This window comes from Typopeltis vanoorti, chromosome 13, assembly GCF_054136105.1.
Source record: "Typopeltis vanoorti isolate ZY-2024b chromosome 13, IOZ_Tvanoo_1.0, whole genome shotgun sequence".
Lineage (NCBI taxonomy): Eukaryota > Metazoa > Arthropoda > Arachnida > Uropygi > Thelyphonidae > Typopeltis > Typopeltis vanoorti.
The window spans coordinates 25,933,433-25,953,903 of record NC_143561.1 but is presented as its reverse complement, the minus strand read 5'-3'; the positions used below and the strand labels follow the sequence as shown (position 1 = coordinate 25,953,903).

The window sequence follows — 20,471 nt, the reverse complement described above, 5'->3', positions numbered from 1 at the left end:
TTTCGTTTCGAAGTGCCTACGAAATTTAGCTGGAGCCAAAGAACTGTTTACTAGTATTTTATTACATAAAACATCAGGAGCATGTGTATTGTCAATACACGTAAATCCATAATTTAAATAACTTTCATGGTACTTCCGTTTTGGTCTGTTCTTAGATGACTCTTGTTCTTTTTTCTTATTTAATAAAATAGGAAAAAAAGACTGCAACACACAAAAGTAAATATGAATTGTAACACTACTTGTAAGAAAAGTACTAAACCGTATCAAATAATGTAAAAGTAATTATAATAAGAATGATTTGATAAAATGTTCAATTAAACAGTTCTAAATAAATCAGATATTAATTATAAAATTAGTTAAAAGAGTAAGAATTCTTTTTTTTAAAAGTCGCCTCGCCTACTCCCTGTATACGGAAATAAAAAGACGTTAGCTGATTTTTTTTTTCCGAGGGCCCGGTCCCAACAAATTTACTCGTAAATACCTTTCCAAATTTTTTTAAAGTTCATACATTAACATAAGTATTAATAATTAATTATGGCATAATCATAAAGAGTATTAGTACACTCATGTATACGGTGTGGCATGTTGACAAATATAAATTACATTTAAATTGGTTATCAATCACTGGACTAATGAAATGTTGTAGTGTCGTAATTTCTTCAGGCAAACATTAAATTAATTTGTGCTGATTTTCACTGACATATCCCATTCTGATCACCAAATATATTTATAATATTATAAGTACTTACGAGTAAATGCAGACTGTTTCTCCTGTGTACTGGTAGTATTCCCCTCTTGTACATCCTGGAGATCTTTGTAGGCTTGAGGTGGATGACTCACTATCTGTTCCATCACAAACACCTTCAATAAGAGATTTCTTAATACAAATTAAACAAAAGTGCCTTGTCTCTTATTCATATTAACTCTGTATTCCTATTACTTCTAAAAAAATCACGGCACTCCGGTTTCAAAACAAGCACTTACACACTGCAATACGAACTTGCGAAGAAAGTATTCAGTAGTAATAGATTTGAGAACCGGATACAGTGGAAAAATTTTCTTAATATTTCCTTGCTGATTGGTCACTGATATTTGCAACGCAGATGTTATTTCATTCAGTTTTGAGAACACGCTGGCGATTGTTGTAATCGGCTTGTAGGCAATTTTTATGATCGGTCATAAACGGCGGTATTCTCTTTCCTGATTGTTGAAAGATTTCGATGTGTGAAAATTAACGATAATTCATGAATACTTCCATATTTAAAAATATGCTGCTTGGTCACTGACATTTACTACACAGATGTCATTTCCTTCAGTTTTGAGAACAGAAGATATGACACCAATTGTTGTAATGGGCTTTCAACCAATTTTTATGACCCGTCATAAACAGCAGCATTCCCTCTCCCAAATGTTGAAAGGGTTCGATGTGTGAAATTTAACGATACACAGATCTGCTGGGTCTGAGCTTTTCGACATATTCACGAATATTATTCTCCTCAGAATATTTTTACTATAAATTATTTATTCATGAAAAATGCTTAGAAAACTAAAATGACAAATTTCAGAAATTCTCGCGGAACACCTATTCACCTTCCGCGGAACACTAGTGTTCCGCGGAAGGTGAATAGGTGGAACACAGTTTGAGAAACCCTGTTCTAGGCTGAGGTGCGATTTGTCGAACCATATACCCACCCTCGCGGATTTTCTAAACCCGCACTGTTTTCTTACCGGGCGTTTTTTGGGAACCCTGATCCATACGCGTTTATTACAGGTGAAGAATTGTCGGTCTGTATCGAAATGCATTTCGGTCACACTAGAGATTCTGGAAGTAACCCATGCGCAACAAAGAATTTCACAAGCTGCCCTCTGTTCGAACGCTGTTGAATGTAGGAGTGTAGGTCGGTTTGGCAGCCTAAACACCTCGTGGCCATCGTATACTGCTCAGCGGGGAAAAAAAAAGTGATAATAACAATGCTAATAATTCCAATGCGTAACAAGGCAGATGAAAATTAAGGTAGTGGGAGAAAAGTTAAATGAAAGATTGAATTTTATAAATGTTAATAGCAATTAAGACTTAATATATATCGGCTGCATTTCTTCTTATTCGAGATGCTTCTTCTCGTCCTCTAAAGAAATCACTTCCGTTTCTTCTGCTTTCCTGTCGCGTGAATTCCGATTGCGAAAGAGTTCGTAGCAAATTAACAATTTATTCAAAAATTAAGCATATCAGTACAAACATGCAATATCGACTACAGGAAGAGTGCATCATTTTCTTCTAACAACGGAAAGTTAATGAAAAATGATAGTGGAATAGGCCTACAGGGGGGGGGGGGTACCACGCTAAATAAAACGCGCCTCATACTCTACCTCATAGGTGGTGTGGAAATGAGTATATCTGGTATGGTCTGCCGCATACGAGATCCCGGAACCGCTAAAAGCTATCATCGCTGAGACACCAGCATAGCTACACGTCACGGCGACCTCAACTCTGCATAACTTTCGGTTTCACCCCTTCTGGTGCCGTCACATCCGGTTGCGAACGAACACGGGGTACCTCTCACATAAAAAATCGTCCGCTCCGGTCTCCCATAGACTGCCATGTTAACGAATCGCCCGTTGGAAGGGAAAGAGTCCGATTTTGGAAATGGATTCATTCAAAAACAAATAACGAGCGCCAATTTATATTTGCGCTGTTATCATTGAAAGGTAAAAAATTGTCTGATATGCTACGTTTGGCATTTAAGGAGGAATGATTCAAACTTAACAGAAACCTTAATCACGTCTCTGCTAGTTAATCTAGCAGCTACACTACAAAACCAGAGTTTCTCATATTTGATTAACACGTTCTACCGAGAAGAAAATCCACAGCCGTCACACATTCACCGATCGCCAAAACTCATTCTTTCCAGTTCCTAAAATGAATACTCTCTCCGCGTGTAACATCAAAAGAAAGGTAAACTTGGTACTGTCCAATCACAGATGCGAGATCTCTCGACACTTCTGCGCATGGCAGGAGATGGCGAATCAATTCTGATAATAGGGTAATTAATGCTTTTTGCGAGATGTGTGTTCATTATTATACGTCGGAAAATTAGCTTTTCATTTATGAAAATTCTGGTTTTTTAAAGCGGTAACTATTTTTCGTATAATAGTTAGAAAATTTTATGTATAAAGCACGAGATTTCGGTCTTGGTGACGAATTCGTACATCGCCTTATCCCTTTCTCCCCTTCTACATGAATTGACTTTTTGACATTCCAGCTATGGTTACTACAACTGTGGGGCGTACAATTTTTAATTTTAATACTTGTCTGAGTGGTGCAGAAAACGGAAACCCAAGTATGTGGTTACTGGGATGTTTGATGCGGTAATCGAAACTAACATGAAAACCATTATTTGTAAGTTATTCTTTGAGTAAAAAAATTATATCTATGTATGTATGAAAATAGCCTTCACAGATGACATCTTGTAAATAACATCCGTGTTTAAACTATATAGCTTAAACACGGATGTCATAGCTTAAATAATGGATTTATTGTTTTATTTATCAGCGTAGTATTACGTAAGGTTTTGTTCCAACAGTTGCATCACCCCCGTAGCTTCGTGGACTGTCAGCTATCCTCCTCGCGAGGAGGATAGCGTCCAGTTTAGCGAAGTTCTCCTATCTTTCTTGTTACGGTACGGTAACTTGCGGGAATATCCAGCCGACCACACCGAATCCGCCGCATGCAGACAACTTCCGTGCGATCATGGATGCAGTGAATTGTATAGAAACACACATCATTAATTAATTAATTCCAAAACTAGTGATGAGCCGTAATTTTAATGAATTGCGCTGTGAATGAAGAATCGCCAATGTTAGTCCCAGCTTTATATCCAATTTGCAACTTATGCAGGGGTGCGCCAGTAGTGTCCAGTGCCTGTGTGCAAAACTTTAGTTGGCGCCCTTACCCCTCCTACAATAAAATCATCACTTTAAAAAACGTTTTTTTTTTTTTTTAAAGTATTTCATCCTGTGTGCGTCGCACACATTGCACATATGGCCGGCTCGCCCTGAACTTATGTAATAGATTTCCATGAAGTATTCTGTCAAATGGCTTTGTAAAGTCTAGCCACACCATCATATGATCATTTGCCTTATTCAATTATTTTCTCTTTTCTGGATGAAGAATCCCACAATGGAAACTTTTTCAAGCATAATTATCACTAACAAGTTTTTGCCATTAAAGTAACTGTGAAAACCAGTTTTCGTTAAATAGATAAAAACTTTAAATCACGTCATCGTGATGTGGTAATGAAAAATCACTGGGGTTATGAAAAATCACGTCATCATGATTGGAGGACGTAGTAAATTCGATATGTTAAAGAAAAGTACGTTTTATTATTGTTATCACAGAAGCTGGTGTCTGACCGACGGACATCAGAGGCTATAGCGCGCCTGTGTGTAAAACTTTAGTTGGCGTCCCTTAAGATTTGAAAGTCTGTCTTGTACCATTGTGGAGCGCAAGTGGTTTTTAATGGTATACCTGAAATCTTTGGTGCCTTCAGAGGGTATATGGTGGAGTTCAGTCTATGAGAATTCGAGTAACTAGTGGAGGGCCTTTGCGTTTTTGTACTGGGGCCATTTCTGTTCAGTTAATATATTAATGATATAAGGAATGATTTAAGCAGGGATATTCATTTGTGCTGAGATTTAATATTGCCCTCCTCATCAACTATCTGAGACATTTTACAATGTGATTTAAATAGATTGGCAGCATGGGTGAAGGATAATGCTGTGAATTTGATGTTGAAAAATGCATTATCACCTGACAATATTCTCTCTTCTGATACTTTTCCTTTTATACACTGACATGCCCAAAAGTTTCAACATTATTCACATTCATGCACACTACTTAAAAATGACCACTGACTATCAGACAAATACAAAATTATCCCTTTCCAATATCCTTTCACTGATCATGGTTATAATTTCAGCAAATTTCTTTACATATAATGGTGACATTTATGAATAGAGTTTTAGTCTTCCCATGGGACAGAACATTGGCAGCCAACTTGCTGAATTACAGCCTTCAAGTCCCGTGCCCATATGGAAATAATTTCTTATTGCCATCCCTTCCCCTCAGCATTTCATACTGTCATAGATAGTCAATGATTCTGTGTAGTTCTGTCATAATTCTGTCCTGTGAGGATAGAATTATGGCCAGATTGCAAAGTCTGGTTGACAGGCAGAAAAGAGGAAATATGATAAAGACCTATAAGATACTAAAGGGCATAAAAGAAATTTTTCAATACATGATGAGCAGAGAGAGAAAGAACTAGGGGTTACTCCTGGAAGTTGTGTTTAAGTGTGGTCTGTAAGGGTTTACAGGTACATTTTTTGCTTGGAGAATGATGAATGATTGGAATGGATTTTCTAAGACAGTTGTGAGTGCTGACAATGAATGAGTTCTAGGCAAGGCATGATAGGTGTGGGAATATTTGTTAGTGTGGGTGTCTTGCAGTGAGTCTGATGCAATGGTGATATCTGTAATAATAAGTAATCAACTTGTGTAAACTTTTTAAACTTTTGCAGTCTTTGTAAAACAAGGTCTGCATGAAGCCTTGAAGGTTCTTAAACACATAAAAATGCAATCTTCTGATGAACTATAAAATTAGCCCATGTATGAATTTTTTCTCCATTGCTTGCATTGATTTATCATTTGGTTTTAATAATTTTTTTTCTGTTCACTGAGTAGCTTGGTAACTAATTTGCATCGGTAACTTTTTTTTTTTTTGCTTTTAATACTTAAAATCTTAAGCGATCTTTTAAAATGCTACAATTATGTGATGTAAATGGGACATTATACTCTGTGTAATGTATGATGTATACATCAGCAGATACGTCTGAAGGATTTACAGGAAGATGGTCTGATAAATAGAGATAACAAGTCTGTTATTACTTTCTTGTAAGGCTTTTATGCATCCACATTTGTACTGCTATGACAGATTTAGTTGCCTAGGTTTCTTGATATTGTGAAGAATATTTAGAGGAAATTATTCCGGGACAAGTGATCACAGTGGCAATTGGTCTATGGATAAGTTGATGGTATGTGTGAGTTGCAAAGTTTGGTGGATAGTCAGAAATAAGGTGATATGATAGACATATATAAGAAGGTTGAGGAAACTTTCCAGTACATGACAGGATTGGAGACAAGATTTTTTGTATGACTAGACTATGCAAGACTAGATTTTTTGCTTGGATAGCAGTGAATGACTGGACTAGGTTGCCAGAGGCAGTATGATTGCTTTGTTAGTAATGAGTTCAGAGAGAAAGCAGATATATTAATAGTTAATATAGATATAGGATAAAGGTGTGTGTGTGTGTGTGTGTGTGTGTGTGTGTGTCTATTATTATTCATAATCTGTGTGGTTTGTATTATGAAACATAATGGTATTAAACTTGGTTTCAAAATCGGAAATATTTTTCTCAGCAGAGTTAAAAAAAAAAAAAAAAAAAAAAAACTCGGAATGGGAGGTCCCGTTTCACACATAGCTCACCAAACTGTGCCTTCTCATTCACTGTTTCTGTGCTCACTACACTCCCAGGCATAGCATTTCACTCACCATGCAGAAAATTGTATTTTCACTCCACAGCTCACCATCTTCCTTTTTGACATCCTCGCAGGTTTAGCAGTTTCCACCGACTCTTCCAGGAATAGCCTCTTGTTCTGCCCCTATGTTCCCATTCTTTGAGAAATGTCTTCTACGTTAATCTGGTAATAATCCCTTAACTTATGTCAATCATAGTTCATCTCCCCCCCCCCCCCATCCACAAAGGTCTACAAACTGCATTTCCTAATCTCTTTATATCTAACAATGATCTCCAGGCTCTTTCCAATGTATCCTTTTTTGATATTCTCTTTCCAAATCTGTGATCATTTGGAAAGAGGAGATTTAGAAATAAACACCTTATACAAGGGATTCATCACCTCCTTACTACATGCTGTTGTCTTCTGCATAATTGTTAGGATTCATTTTGACATCCTCACAGTTTTAGCAGTTTCTACAGAAACTGAATTTTAGGTCCTTATCTAATATTATCCCAAGATCCTCATCTGATTTACCTCATGTAAGGAATACCCCACCCATTGTATACTATTCATCCCATCTCTACTTTTTATATTTCAAACTTGACACTTTGTAACATTGAACTGACAGGTACCAGTGACCTATTCACTCAGTGAATCAACTGAGAACCAACTGCTCTCTCTCCAGTTGGTATCATCTGCAGTATGGCTAGTCTGGTTGGTAGAGTGGTTAGTATATCCACTCTCCAACCAATTAACTGCAGGTTTGAATCTTGCAGTGGCATGAATTTGTGATTGTATTTAGGTGGGAAATGAATTTTGTTGTCTAGTGTGAGATGACTGCCCCCACTAATTACAGGCTCAAAGTAGCTTGAAAAAGTTCCATGTGGGTCTCTAGAGTAGGGTTTTTGCACCAGGTGAAATAAATTAAAAATATACAGAAAATTATAAAACTTAATTTAAAAAAATAGAAAAAAATTCATAGCCTACTTTACTATTGTGCTATATATTTTATTATTATTCAGGCCTCCATGGAGTCAAAAGACTTATCCGTGGGAGGTCCTTCCTAGGAAACAGTCTATCATACAACTCTCTGAACTCATTGACTGTTCTTGCTCTCTCTCTCTCACCACCCTCTCAGGTAATGCATTCCATGGTTCAACCACCCTCCATGCAAAGAAACCACCCCTCACGTTTTTGCTCACAGCTTCCTTTTGTAACTTCCAGGGATGACCCCTTGTCATCGCTCCTTTCTGCCGTTCCAAGTGAAAGAACTCGAGTGTCAACCCTGTAACTACCTCTCAACAGTTTAAAAGTCTCAGTCATATCACCTCTCCTTCTATCTACCAAACTCTGCAATCCACATTCCCTCAGCCAATCCTCATAACTAACATTGTACAGTACTGAAGCCATCTTTGTTATCTGCCTCTATGTCCTTTCCACAGTTAATTTATCCTCTCCAAATCCTGGGGACCATTTGAGAACAATAGTCAAAGTGTGGTCTGATCAGGGTCTTATACAATGGAATAATAACTCTTCTATCTCTGTAGGTCGGTGTCCTTCTCAGTGTTGCAGCAGTCCTCTGGGTTACCTTCACTACCTTTGCAATATGCCCCCTGAATTTCAGTTTTCTATCGATCATCACCCTCAGATTTCATGTCTCCCCTACTTTCTCCAGTACAGCTCCTCCAATCTAGTATGCAGCCTCCCATTGATGTATCCCTAACTTCAAGACTTTACATTTTGCTGCATTAAACCGATACCCCCATTCATTTGCCCATCTATCTAGTTTATTCAAATCCTCTTGCAGGGCTGCCTCATCTGTACTATTACTAACAACCCCTTCCCAGCTTCACATCATTTGCAAACAACTGAATATCCCCTTGCATTCCATTGACAGCGTCATTGATATAAAGGTTAATCCATACAGGGTCCCAGTACTGAGCCCTGTGGAACCCGACTTGTAACCTTCTGCTTCCTTGACAGTGTTATTGATATAAAGGTTAAACAATACAGGTCCCAGTACTGAGCCCTGTGGAACCCCACTTGTAACCTTCTGCTTCTTTGATATAGCCCACCATACACAACTCTCTGATACCTATCAGATAGCCAATCCTGAATCCAATTGACTAACCTGACATCCAAGTCCATGTGTTGTAACTTAAATATCAGCTTATCATGTGGCACTCTGTCAAATGCCTTTGCAAAATTCAAAAAAATGGCAGTGTATGCCTTTCCCTCATCAACTGCTCTTTTTACTTTATTATAAAAGGCAATCATATTACTTAAGCAAGAGTGCCCCTTAACAAATCCTTGTTGATTCTCACAAATAACATTACCCTCATCTGTCCAGTGCTGTATATAGTCCTTCACTAATTTCTCCAGGACCTTAACAACTACTAATGACACACAAACTGACCTGTAATTTGACACTTCCAGTCTGCTACCACCTTTATGCAATGGCACTGTCTTACCTTCTTCCATTCCTTGGGTACCTTTCCCATAGCCAGACTTTCATTGAAAAGCCAGGTCAATGGAGCTGTCAGTTCTTTAGCACATTCTCTCAAAACCCATGGCGAAATACCATCCAGAGTACTCAGTATTTGGAACACACACACACACACACACACACACACACACACACACACACACACACACACACACACACACACACACACACACACACACACACACACACACACTCTCCCCTCTTGCACTTCTAAACCTCAAACCTGCCTTATCCCTCTAGTATTAAAACCTACTTCTCCAGGATGAAATACTCATTGAACAACTCCACTGTGCTCTCTGCATCAGTCACTCTATTCCCATTTTTATCCCACAATGTCATTCTTCCACAATCATTTCTTCTCATACTGGCCAAATAGCTAAAAAAATTCCCTAGGATTTTCTTTGGATCTTAGGGCAAATCTCTTCTCATATTCCACTTTTGCCTTCTTTACCATATTAGTCACTCTCCTGGCCTGAGTCATGCATCTGTTCTCCACTCCTCTTCTTATATCTCTTCCATAACCTCTTTTTTACCTGCGATTCCTGTTTGATATTGTTTCTCATCTACTCTCTTCTCTTCTTCACTTGTGGAATACAGCTTACTGTTGCTGCTAACAAATATTCCTTCACAATTTCCCAAGCACTAATGATATCTTGGCCTTCCAATTCCACCCTCCGTGGAACTGCCCCAAGTTGATATCTAAGACTATTATAATCGCCCACCTTAGCATTCCACATATGCTTCCTTCTCTGATACTTCTGCATGTTTGTTCATCTTCCAAGTCAAAACCATATGGTCACTCTCTCCAGCTGGGGGAAGAAATGTCATCTCAGTTATAATCAACTCTTCTGATGCTATGACCAAATCTCAAACTCTTGTTTTCTCTATTACATGTTACTTAAGACATTTTTCGCTCAAGAATTCTAGAAATTCCATTCCCTTATTACTACAAGCATTTTCCTCTTCCTAATTTATACTACTGTACTTAAAATCTCCCATAACAATCATTCTTCTTGCACTTGCCAAGCCCAACTGCCTGAACATCCGCTCTTCACCCTCTGTGCTCCTTGGCTTGTTGCAACACCCCACTAAATATCCTGTCTTATCTACCTCACACCATATGCTTTCAAAACCATTAGTGTCACTGCTTTCCAAAGCCTTCATTCTTAGAGGACATAAGTCATCACTTATCATAAGCAGTACTCTGCCACCATGTTTTCCCTTCCTATCCTGCCAAAAAATGCTGTATCCTGCTACTTCTATTCCTGTTATAATATTATCTTCCATCAACCATGTCTCAGAGATCCCATTAATCTTCGGACAGGCTCATGCTATCAGTGCCAACAATTCATCTCCTTTATTCTGGATACTCCTGGCATTAGTATAAAGCATAAAAATGTCAGTTCTATACCTAATATTATCCCCTTCAGACTCCACTGGACTCGATGTTACCCAATGTCTTCCCCATTCCCACAAGAGGCCACCCATGCTTCCATCCACCCTGGGAATTCTAGTTTCCCTGCATTGACACACCGACTTTTTTCAGAAAACAGCAATCTCTCCTGATGGCCATGTCCTTACTCATTCAAATGCAAGTGGTCCCTTGCATACAGTTCCTTTCTGTCCTCAAATGCCCTCCAAGCATCCACGTATTTCAATCCTCTTTCTGGCTATGCTATTCATTATTACTCAGCTCATCATTATCATACTTGTGTAACACACACACACTATCTTTTGTCTCTGTTTTCTTTTGTACAATTTCAAGCATAAATCTCGGATCTCTTGCCACCTGATTTACACTGCCTCGCAAGTCATTCATGCCCACCATCATATCATCAATCCTTTCATCCCACTTACTTGCTATACTGCACTTTTTATCATTCTTCCAGGTGAACACTCCTCTGGCATCCTATCTTGCACACTATAGATCAAGTCTCCATATATCACACCTCTTACCGCTCTATTCCTTGATTGCTCACCTGTATCCCTCACTCTCTTTCCTTACCACTTTCTCTCTGTGTTTCCATACATACCTGCTGTCCTGGCATCACTATCCCTGGTTCCAGCACTCCCTCGCTTTCTTCTCATTCTCTCTCTCTCCTACTGTTTCTATTCTCTCATCTTCTGTCGTTCCCATAATTCTCTCTCTCCTACTGTTTCTATTCTCTCGTCTTCTGTCGTTCCCATAATTCTCTCTCTCCTACTGTTTCTATTCTCTCGTCTTCTGTCGTTCCCATAATTCTCTCTCTCCTACTGTTTCTATTCTCTCGTCTTCTGTCGTTCCCATAATTCTCTCTCTCCTACTGTTTCTATTCTCTCGTCTTCTGTCGTTCCCATAATTCTCTCTCTCCTACTGTTTCTATTCTCTCGTCTTCTGTCGTTCCCATAATTCTCTCTCTCCTACTGTTTCTATTCTCTCGTCTTCTGTCGTTCCCATAATTCTCTCTCTCCTACTGTTTCTATTCTCTCGTCTTCTGTCGTTCCCATAATTCTCTCTCTCCTACTGTTTCTATTCTCTCGTCTTCTGTCGTTCCCATAATTCTCTCTCTCCTACTGTTTCTATTCTCTCGTCTTCTGTCGTTCCCATAATTCTCTCTCTCCTACTGTTTCTATTCTCTCGTCTTCTGTCGTTCCCATAATTCTCTCTCTCCTACTGTTTCTATTCTCTCGTCTTCTGTCGTTCCCATAATTCTCTCTCTCCTACTGTTTCTATTCTCTCGTCTTCTGTCGTTCCCATAATTCTCTCTCTCCTACTGTTTCTATTCTCTCGTCTTCTGTCGTTCCCATAATTCTCTCTCTCCTACTGTTTCTATTCTCTCGTCTTCTGTCGTTCCCATAATTCTCTCTCTCCTACTGTTTCTATTCTCTCGTCTTCTGTCGTTCCCATAATTCTCTCTCTCCTACTGTTTCTATTCTCTCGTCTTCTGTCGTTCCCATAATTCTCTCTCTCCTACTGTTTCTATTCTCTCGTCTTCTGTCGTTCCCATAATTCTCTCTCTCCTACTGTTTCTATTCTCTCGTCTTCTGTCGTTCCCATAATTCTCTCTCTCCTACTGTTTCTATTCTCTCGTCTTCTGTCGTTCCCATAATTCTCTCTCTCCTACTGTTTCTATTCTCTCGTCTTCTGTCGTTCCCATAATTCTCTCTCTCCTACTGTTTCTATTCTCTCGTCTTCTGTCGTTCCCATAATTCTCTCTCTCCTACTGTTTCTATTCTCTCGTCTTCTGTCGTTCCCATAATTCTCTCTCTCCTACTGTTTCTATTCTCTCGTCTTCTGTCGTTCCCATAATTCTCTCTCTCCTACTGTTTCTATTCTCTCGTCTTCTGTCGTTCCCATAATTCTCTCTCTCCTACTGTTTCTATTCTCTCGTCTTCTGTCGTTCCCATAATTCTCTCTCTCCTACTGTTTCTATTCTCTCGTCTTCTGTCGTTCCCATAATTCTCTCTCTCCTACTGTTTCTATTCTCTCGTCTTCTGTCGTTCCCATAATTCTCTCTCTCCTACTGTTTCTATTCTCTCGTCTTCTGTCGTTCCCATAATTCTCTCTCTCCTACTGTTTCTATTCTCTCGTCTTCTGTCGTTCCCATAATTCTCTCTCTCCTACTGTTTCTATTCTCTCGTCTTCTGTCGTTCCCATAATTCTCTCTCTCCTACTGTTTCTATTCTCTCGTCTTCTGTCGTTCCCATAATTCTCTCTCTCCTACTGTTTCTATTCTCTCGTCTTCTGTCGTTCCCATAATTCTCTCTCTCCTACTGTTTCTATTCTCTCGTCTTCTGTCGTTCCCATAATTCTCTCTCTCCTACTGTTTCTATTCTCTCGTCTTCTGTCGTTCCCATAATTCTCTCTCTCCTACTGTTTCTATTCTCTCGTCTTCTGTCGTTCCCATAATTCTCTCTCTCCTACTGTTTCTATTCTCTCCTCTTCTGTCGTTCCCATAATTCTCTCTCTCCTACTGTTTCTATTCTCTCCTCTTCTGTCATTTCCACATAATTCTCTCTCTCCTACTGTTTCTATTCTCTCCTCTTCTGTCATTTCCACATAATTCTCTCTCTCCTACTGTTTCTATTCTCTCCTCTTCTGTCATTTCCACATAATTCTCTCTCTCCTACTGTTTCTATTCTCTCCTCTTCTGTCATTTCCACATAATTCTCTCACTACTACTCTGACTCACCTTGCATTCATCTCTTCCATTTGCGTAATCTCATCTTTCACACTTCTCAACTCAAAAAAAACTGCCTTGACCAGGATTCGAACCTGGGTTATTGCGGCCACAACACAATGTCCTAACCACCAGATGATCACGTGTTACTTAATATTAGCAATCTTTCATGGGTGGGAGTAGTTTAAAAGTTATATTTTCACATTTAAACATAGGCTAATGAAGCCAAAAAAAATCCTAGGGAGTGCCTCCGTAGTGAAATTGTAAGAACGGCAGAACTTTGTGTCCTTTGATTTGGAAAAGACCTGGATTTGATTCCCCTGTGACAAGGGGAATCCTTATGTGGGCTTTTTTAATTGAAGGTGGGTTAGCCGATAAATATCTCAAGTGTATCCTCCGCAGCAGTTGTCCTTATACCATTTTCTCCAGTCAGTGTCATCCTACCATAATCATTCATTTTTTTTTTGCTGGCTATTTATCATTCAAAGAGCTCCCTAGGATTTTTTTTTACTTCATTAGCTAACTGCTTCTCATACTGAACTTTTTCTACCTTTAACAACTTGGGTCACCCTCCTTGCCGGCCCTTTGTATTTTTCATGGAATAGATTATTTGAAAGACGAATAGAACTGTATAAGAACTGTATTCCTCTTATGTTTCTCCATAATACCTTTTTTCTCTATATTTCATGTTTAATCTCTTCATTCATCCATTTCGCATCTACTTTATTTAATCTTCTGATCTTTGGTATACATTTAGAGATTGCTTCTACTAGATACTTCTTGAATAACACTCACTATCTCCTTTCCATCCAACTCCTCATTCCATGCTACAGCTGCAAACTGTCTCCTGAGCTTCTCATAATCACCAGCCTTGTGGTTCCATATATACCATTTCCTCACATGGTTGGCAACCATGCAGGTGATCACTTCATGATTACCCTCACCAACTGAACAGAGATTTGACACTTCATTTATAATAGCATCTTCTGATGAGATAATCAAATACAGCATCCTAAATCCTCATTTGACTTTTGTTATATACTGCCTGAGGTAGTTCTTCCTCAAAAACTCACTCATTTTCTTTACTTCCAGTTAATATCTCGTCATCCCATTTTGTATTGCCATAATTAAAATCGCCCATAATGATGACCCCTTTCCCATTTGCTTGGCTAATTTGCTTATACATTTGCTGGTCACTACCCTCCACATTACCAGATCTATAGCAACATCCAACAAAGTATTTCATTCTATTTATCTCTATCACACAACTTGAAAAAAGGATTTAACCAAGTATTTAATTTCTTGGTATCTTTAATTTTTAGTATAAACAAGTGGAAAAACTTCCAACACAAGATGTTGCCTCAAAACCATTACCACTATTTCCCAATTGCATCTCTACCTTGTATAGACATAACCCATTTTCTATTATCAATAGCACTCAATCTCTCTTTTTACCATTTCTATCTTCATGGAATACCTCATACCCTTCTATTCCTGTTAGGATATCATCCTTATCCAACCATGTTTCACTTATTTCAACAATTTTTGAGTGAATGCAACCATTTTATTTCCCTTGTTTACATCTAGCATTTATATGCAAACATAACAGCTCATTCCTGGATCTATAACAAGTTTCACTGGTTCAACTTATTACACGTGACTCCGTCATACTTTCCTCGAGCCATTTCTTTTTCTCCTTGCTCATCCCAGAACCTTCTTCAAATCCAACTGTTTTTTTCTCTACATCCTGGGTCATCCTCTTCTCTTCTCATCTCTTTTTGTCTGTATGCATTCAAATCCTTTTGGAATATCACTCTTTCTTATGCAGTGTTCCCTGTCTGCTCTGAGTTTCTATGCTTGTCTTGGACATTTGTTCTCTCATTCTTCATTCATAAGACTACTTCTCTCCTTGCTTATTCTTTCACTTTTTTACATTGTTTCTTACTTGCTCATATTCAATCTCTGATCTCTGCACTAATTACTCTCCCTTCCAGCAGCAGCAGTCTCTCCAAATTACTCACACCAAAACCATTCAGATGCAGTCCATCACTCTTATACAATTCTATTCTTCCTTCAAACTCATTCAATATTTTAACAAACTATACTCCTTTGTCTTCATACATTTCTGCTAACATATCATTCAGGCTCAAAAGTGTCTCAGAATGAAGTGAATGGAATTCAGAATACAATTGAAAGTGTGTGTGTGTGTGTGTGTGTGTGTGTGTGATGTAATGTAATGCTAGATGGGATTGAGAGTGAGATTAAATGTGACACTATTGAAAGAGAGTAAAAGTGTTGAACAAAAGAATGTAAAGACTGAAGAGTTGGCTGCAATGAGAGATAGCTCGGTTGCATGGAGTGTTACGCAGGGCAAAGCTGGAGCGAATGTAGAAATGTCTGGCGAGTTGGTCAGTTGATAACAGAAAGAAACTAGTGTGAGATAACAGAAATGAGGGTGTGACCAAGAGAGAAAGAAAAATCAAGGAGCTAGTGTTGTGTGGCGATTCAGTCATAAAAGGCATGATCGAGAGTTTGACAAAATTGTGCTTTCCTGGTGCAAAAATTGATGATGTTAGTGAGGCTATTAGAGCACAAAAGGGTAGGGTGAAAGAAATGATTGTAGTGGCTGGATGAATGATTTAAAAGGAGGAAAGTATGGCATGTGAAAGGACATGAAAAAATTACTGGAAGTAGCAAAAGAAAAGAGAGTTAAGATAGTGAAGCCTATTGCTGTGGCATGACAGAGTAGAGCTGAGGAGGAGGGCCACAATAATGAATGACTTGATGTGTAGGCTATGCTGGAGAAGTGATGTGGAGTGAGTTGATAACCAAAAGGACTAATACTAGGTTTGCATCTTCATTTATGGATTTGATGTTTGGAGACTGGGAAAAAGTGTTGTTGAACAAAGTGAAAGTGGATGTTCAGAATCAAGGACTCTGGCACTTTTTTGGGGTGGGATATGCAGATATCAGTGAGGCAGTTGAGTGTAAGAATGTGTATAATATGCATAAGATAGTTCCACCAGTAATAAACCAGAATGGGATAGTTAGTATAAAGCGTCAGGATAATGGTGGTCTTAAGGGCTTTTGCATTTTATATACACTAATGATAGGAGCATTTGGAACAATCGGCAGGAATTTTTGGCATTGGTTGGCTCATCCTGGCCAAAGGTTATTGGCATTAGTGTAATAGGCTTTTGTTGTGTAAAACTTTTATGTACTAATACCCCTAATGATGTAAGTATTACGATTTATGAAACTGGTAGGGTTTTAATTGCTTATTTTTATGAAACACTTCATTTATTTTATAATCTGTCTCAGAATGAAGTAGTGGATGGAATTCAGAATAAGATTGAAAATGTGTGTGTGATGTAATGCCAGATAGGATTGAGAGTGAGATACTGAAAATTTCCCACAGAACTGCTAAACCACAGAAACTTAAATTTGCATCTAGAAGATATAGTTAGTGGGATAGGATGAGAAGGATATAGTGTGTTCAGGGAGGATAGAGAGAAAAGAATGGTGGGAGGAGTGTTATTGATGATAGCCGATGAACTGCAATCAGAGAGAGAGGAGTTCAACTGCAGGACAGTGAAAATAGCACATTTGAGGCTATCTGGTGTGAGATTGAGGCCAGCAGAATAAAATATACAGTTGGATGTTGCTATAGTCCAGGAAATGGAAAATATGATGAATATAGTATGCATTGGCAAATAGCCACGAGTAAAGATAGGTAATTGTTATGGGTGATTTCAGCTATCGATTAATAGGAGGAGAGGTTACATGGGAGGATGGAAATGGAATTTATGCAGTTACTAAAGGATAATTACCTGAGATAGCATGTGATGGAATATACTAGGGATTTGAGTGTTCGATCTAGTAATCGCATATGAGAATTTGTCTATAATGAATGACCACATTTCTGCCAGTTGGCAAGTGTGATCATAATAATGGTCTTGGGAGGTGGCTAAAGGTGTAGAATTTTCAGTTAAGATGGAGTGTATATGGAATTACAGGGCTGGTAAGTATGACAAGCTTATGAGATTACATGGATTGGTGCTGTGGAATGTAAAACTACAAGGGCTGGATGTTGATAGTGCATGGGAAGTTGTAAAGGAGTGTTTTGAGGGAGGTGATTTACTCAGGAGAGTAATCAAGCAGGAGTTAAATGGATGAATATCATCATCAAACTTGAGTTGCAAAAAAAAGAAATAATTGTGTAGCGAATTTAAGAAGAAAGGTGACCTGCAGTCACATTAACAGTACAAGGCACTGGCCAGAAAGGTAACTAATGTGTTAAGAAAGGCAAAAGCAGATTATGAAAGGAAGTTAGCAATGCAGGCTAAAATCCCTGCAGTTCTTCTGACAAGCTGCAAGTAAAAGAAAGAATGTATATGGCAGAATGATTTTAATGAATGTCGATGGTAGGAGGCAACTGAATCAGTCAAAATAGAATTACTAAGTAAACACTTTGCAAGAGTATATCATCCAGGTGGTGATACTGCAGGAATGAGAGAACCAAAGGGTTATATGGGAAATGAGGTAAATGAAATGGAAATGCATAGTATATTACAAAACTGTAATATGAATAGCTGTAGGATTGGATGGTAGACCAGCAGCGAGGGAATTGTTAATGCCCTTGACCATATTGTTTAATCTATGGGTTAGTTCTGAAGGGGTGGAAGGAGGGGAAAACATTTCATTGCATAAAGGAGGCTTCAAGACTGATGTAGCAAATTACCAACTGATCAGCATATCAGGAGATGTCAAAGTGTTGGAGAAGTTGGGCAAGAGTAAAATACAGGAATGGATAGATGGAAATGGGGTACTGTGTGTGTGGGGGGGGGACAGCATGGTTTTTTTGAAGGGTAGGTCATGCCTTAATAACTTGCTCACGTTTTTTAATACAGTGACAGTTTAGTTGGATAAAGGTAATGAGTTTACAGTGATACTGCTAGACTTTGCAAAGGGGATGGATATTGGCTTGGTGAGATAGATAGGAGGGTGGTTAATGGAGAGAGATCAGTGAGTAGTTTATTCAGAAGTCGAATCCAAATGAAGGCCTGTGACTAGTGGTGTGCCACAAGGTTTTGTTCTTGGACAGTTGCGTTTAATTTGTTCATTAATGATATAGGAAAGGATCTGAGAGGAACTGTTCACTTATTTGCGAATGATGCAATGTTGGGTAGAGCAATTGTGAATACACATGATGTCAAAATTTTGCATCATGATTTGGATAGATTGGCAGACTGGGCTAAGGAGAATAGATGTCAGTTAAATGTGGCAAAGTGTAAGGTTATGCATTTTGTAGTGAAAAGATTATCAGCAGTATACTACATTGGTGGAGCCATACTCCAAGAAATTGACGAAGCCAGAGACTTGGGAGTGTTAGTGGAAAAGGAATTAAAGTTAAAGTAAAGTTTAGTTTAAAGTTCAGACTTAGTAAAGCTGCTATGGTAGAAAGTGGGCTGAATAAATTTATATGGAGTAAGAAGAACGTAAACAAATGTTAAATTGGCTTTATGGCCATGTTCAAACCAATTTTAACTTTTGAATCTGTGACCTCTATTAGAAATGAAACATTTGAACAAAGACCACATAAGTGAGAGTTCTGAGAAAGAATAGTGGATTGAACAGATGTCATTAATTGCAGTATCGTATTAAAATGAGAATATTAGAAAAGAACTTGCCATTGCTAGCATTCAGGAATGTGTTGGCAGCTATCTCGAGTAGTATGGTATGGTCACTTAAATAGAATGGGAGCGAAAAGATAAGCAAAACAAGTATTCTTTTTGAGGATGGCAGGAAAAAGACCCAGGAGTGTTAGTTATTGATACAAAAAGTGCCTTAGAAGACAGAAATTTATTATTATTCAGGTCTCCATGGAGTCAAGAGAGACTCATCTTTGGAGGACCTTCCTAGGAAACAGTCTATCATACCACTCCTTGAACTCATTGACTGTTCTTGCTCTCACCACTCTATCTGGCAATGCATTCCATGGTTCAACCACTCTCCAAGCAAAGAAATTGCTTCTCACCCTCTTGCTCACAGTCTCGTTTCGTAACTTCCAGGGATTGACCCTTTGTCATCGCTCCTTCCCACTGTTCAACCAAGTGCAAGAACTGCCCATTTGTCAACCCTGTAACTGCCTCTCAACAGTTTAAAAGTCTCGATCATATCACCTCTCCTTCTTCTATCTACTAAACTCTGCAGTCCACATTCCCTCAGCTGATCCTCATAACTAACATTGTACAATCCTGAAACCATCTTTGTTATCCACCTCTGCATCCTTTCCATAGTTAATTTCCATCCATCGATCTTCAAGGCCTACCTTTCCAAATTGGGTTATGGAGGCAGCAGCTGCAAGAGGGACTTCCAATGGTTACGATCCTCTGCCACCAAACTCAGGTGTTCTGGTGGGACTCCCAGATGTGTCCACCCAAGGTTTTGGATATAATCTATCCATCGAGTCCTTGGCCTTCCATGTGGCCTCCCACCTTGAAATGGTTCTGCAAAAGGACAGTTAATTTATCCCCTCCAAATCCTGGGGACCAAATTTGAGAACAATAGTTTAAGTGTGGTCTGATCAGAGTCTTATACAACGGAATGATATCTCTTTCATCCCTGCATGTCAGCATCCCCAGACATAAGCTCTGATAATGTTGGAGGCTTCACAGATTAATTTGTAGGGAAATTATTGATTGGTAGTCAGTGGTGTAACTCTTCCATGTGGTACTATCATAATATCCTGTACACCCACATGAGGGTACATATCAGGAATTTGATGATGAGAAAGTTTTATTTACTATGTGATGTGGGACTGGTATTAAACTGAAGATAGAATAAGAATGGAAATCTTTTAGAAAGATTGCTTATTACTGTATAATAAGGCAAGCATGCAGTGAGGCCAAAAAAACATGGCTTAATATTAAGTGGAAAGAAATAGACCTAAAATAAAACAACCTCAGTAAGTACACCTAAAAAAATAAAAGAAATGACAAGTAATGATTAATTGACAGAACCTTTTGAATCAAGAGCAATGATGATAAAGTGGGAAAATTTTAATTTTTTTCAGAGATGAGGAAACGATATATCAGAATTCAGTAGTTTGAAAATATTCCTCTAGTACTAAAAGGAAATATTAAGAGCTATAGAGCAAATGAAATAAAGCTATAGGAAATGCTAAAAGCATAGAAGAAATGCAAATAGAAGAGCTAAAGAAATGATTTAACCA

General features: G+C 38.5%; 1 protein-coding gene across 2 annotated transcripts in view; it reads left to right on the top strand.

Annotated features, from left to right (window-relative positions):
* Positions 1–3,279: 3,279 nt before the first annotated feature.
* LOC150099998 (phospholipid-transporting ATPase ABCA3-like) overlaps positions 3,280–20,471 on the top strand; it is a 728,766-nt gene continuing 711,574 nt past the window's right edge. For both annotated transcript variants that reach the window (XM_090402469.1, XM_090402468.1), the window contains exon 1: positions 3,280–3,397. The gene's annotated coding sequence lies outside the window, so the exon portion shown is untranslated. The remainder of the gene's footprint in view (positions 3,398–20,471) is intronic.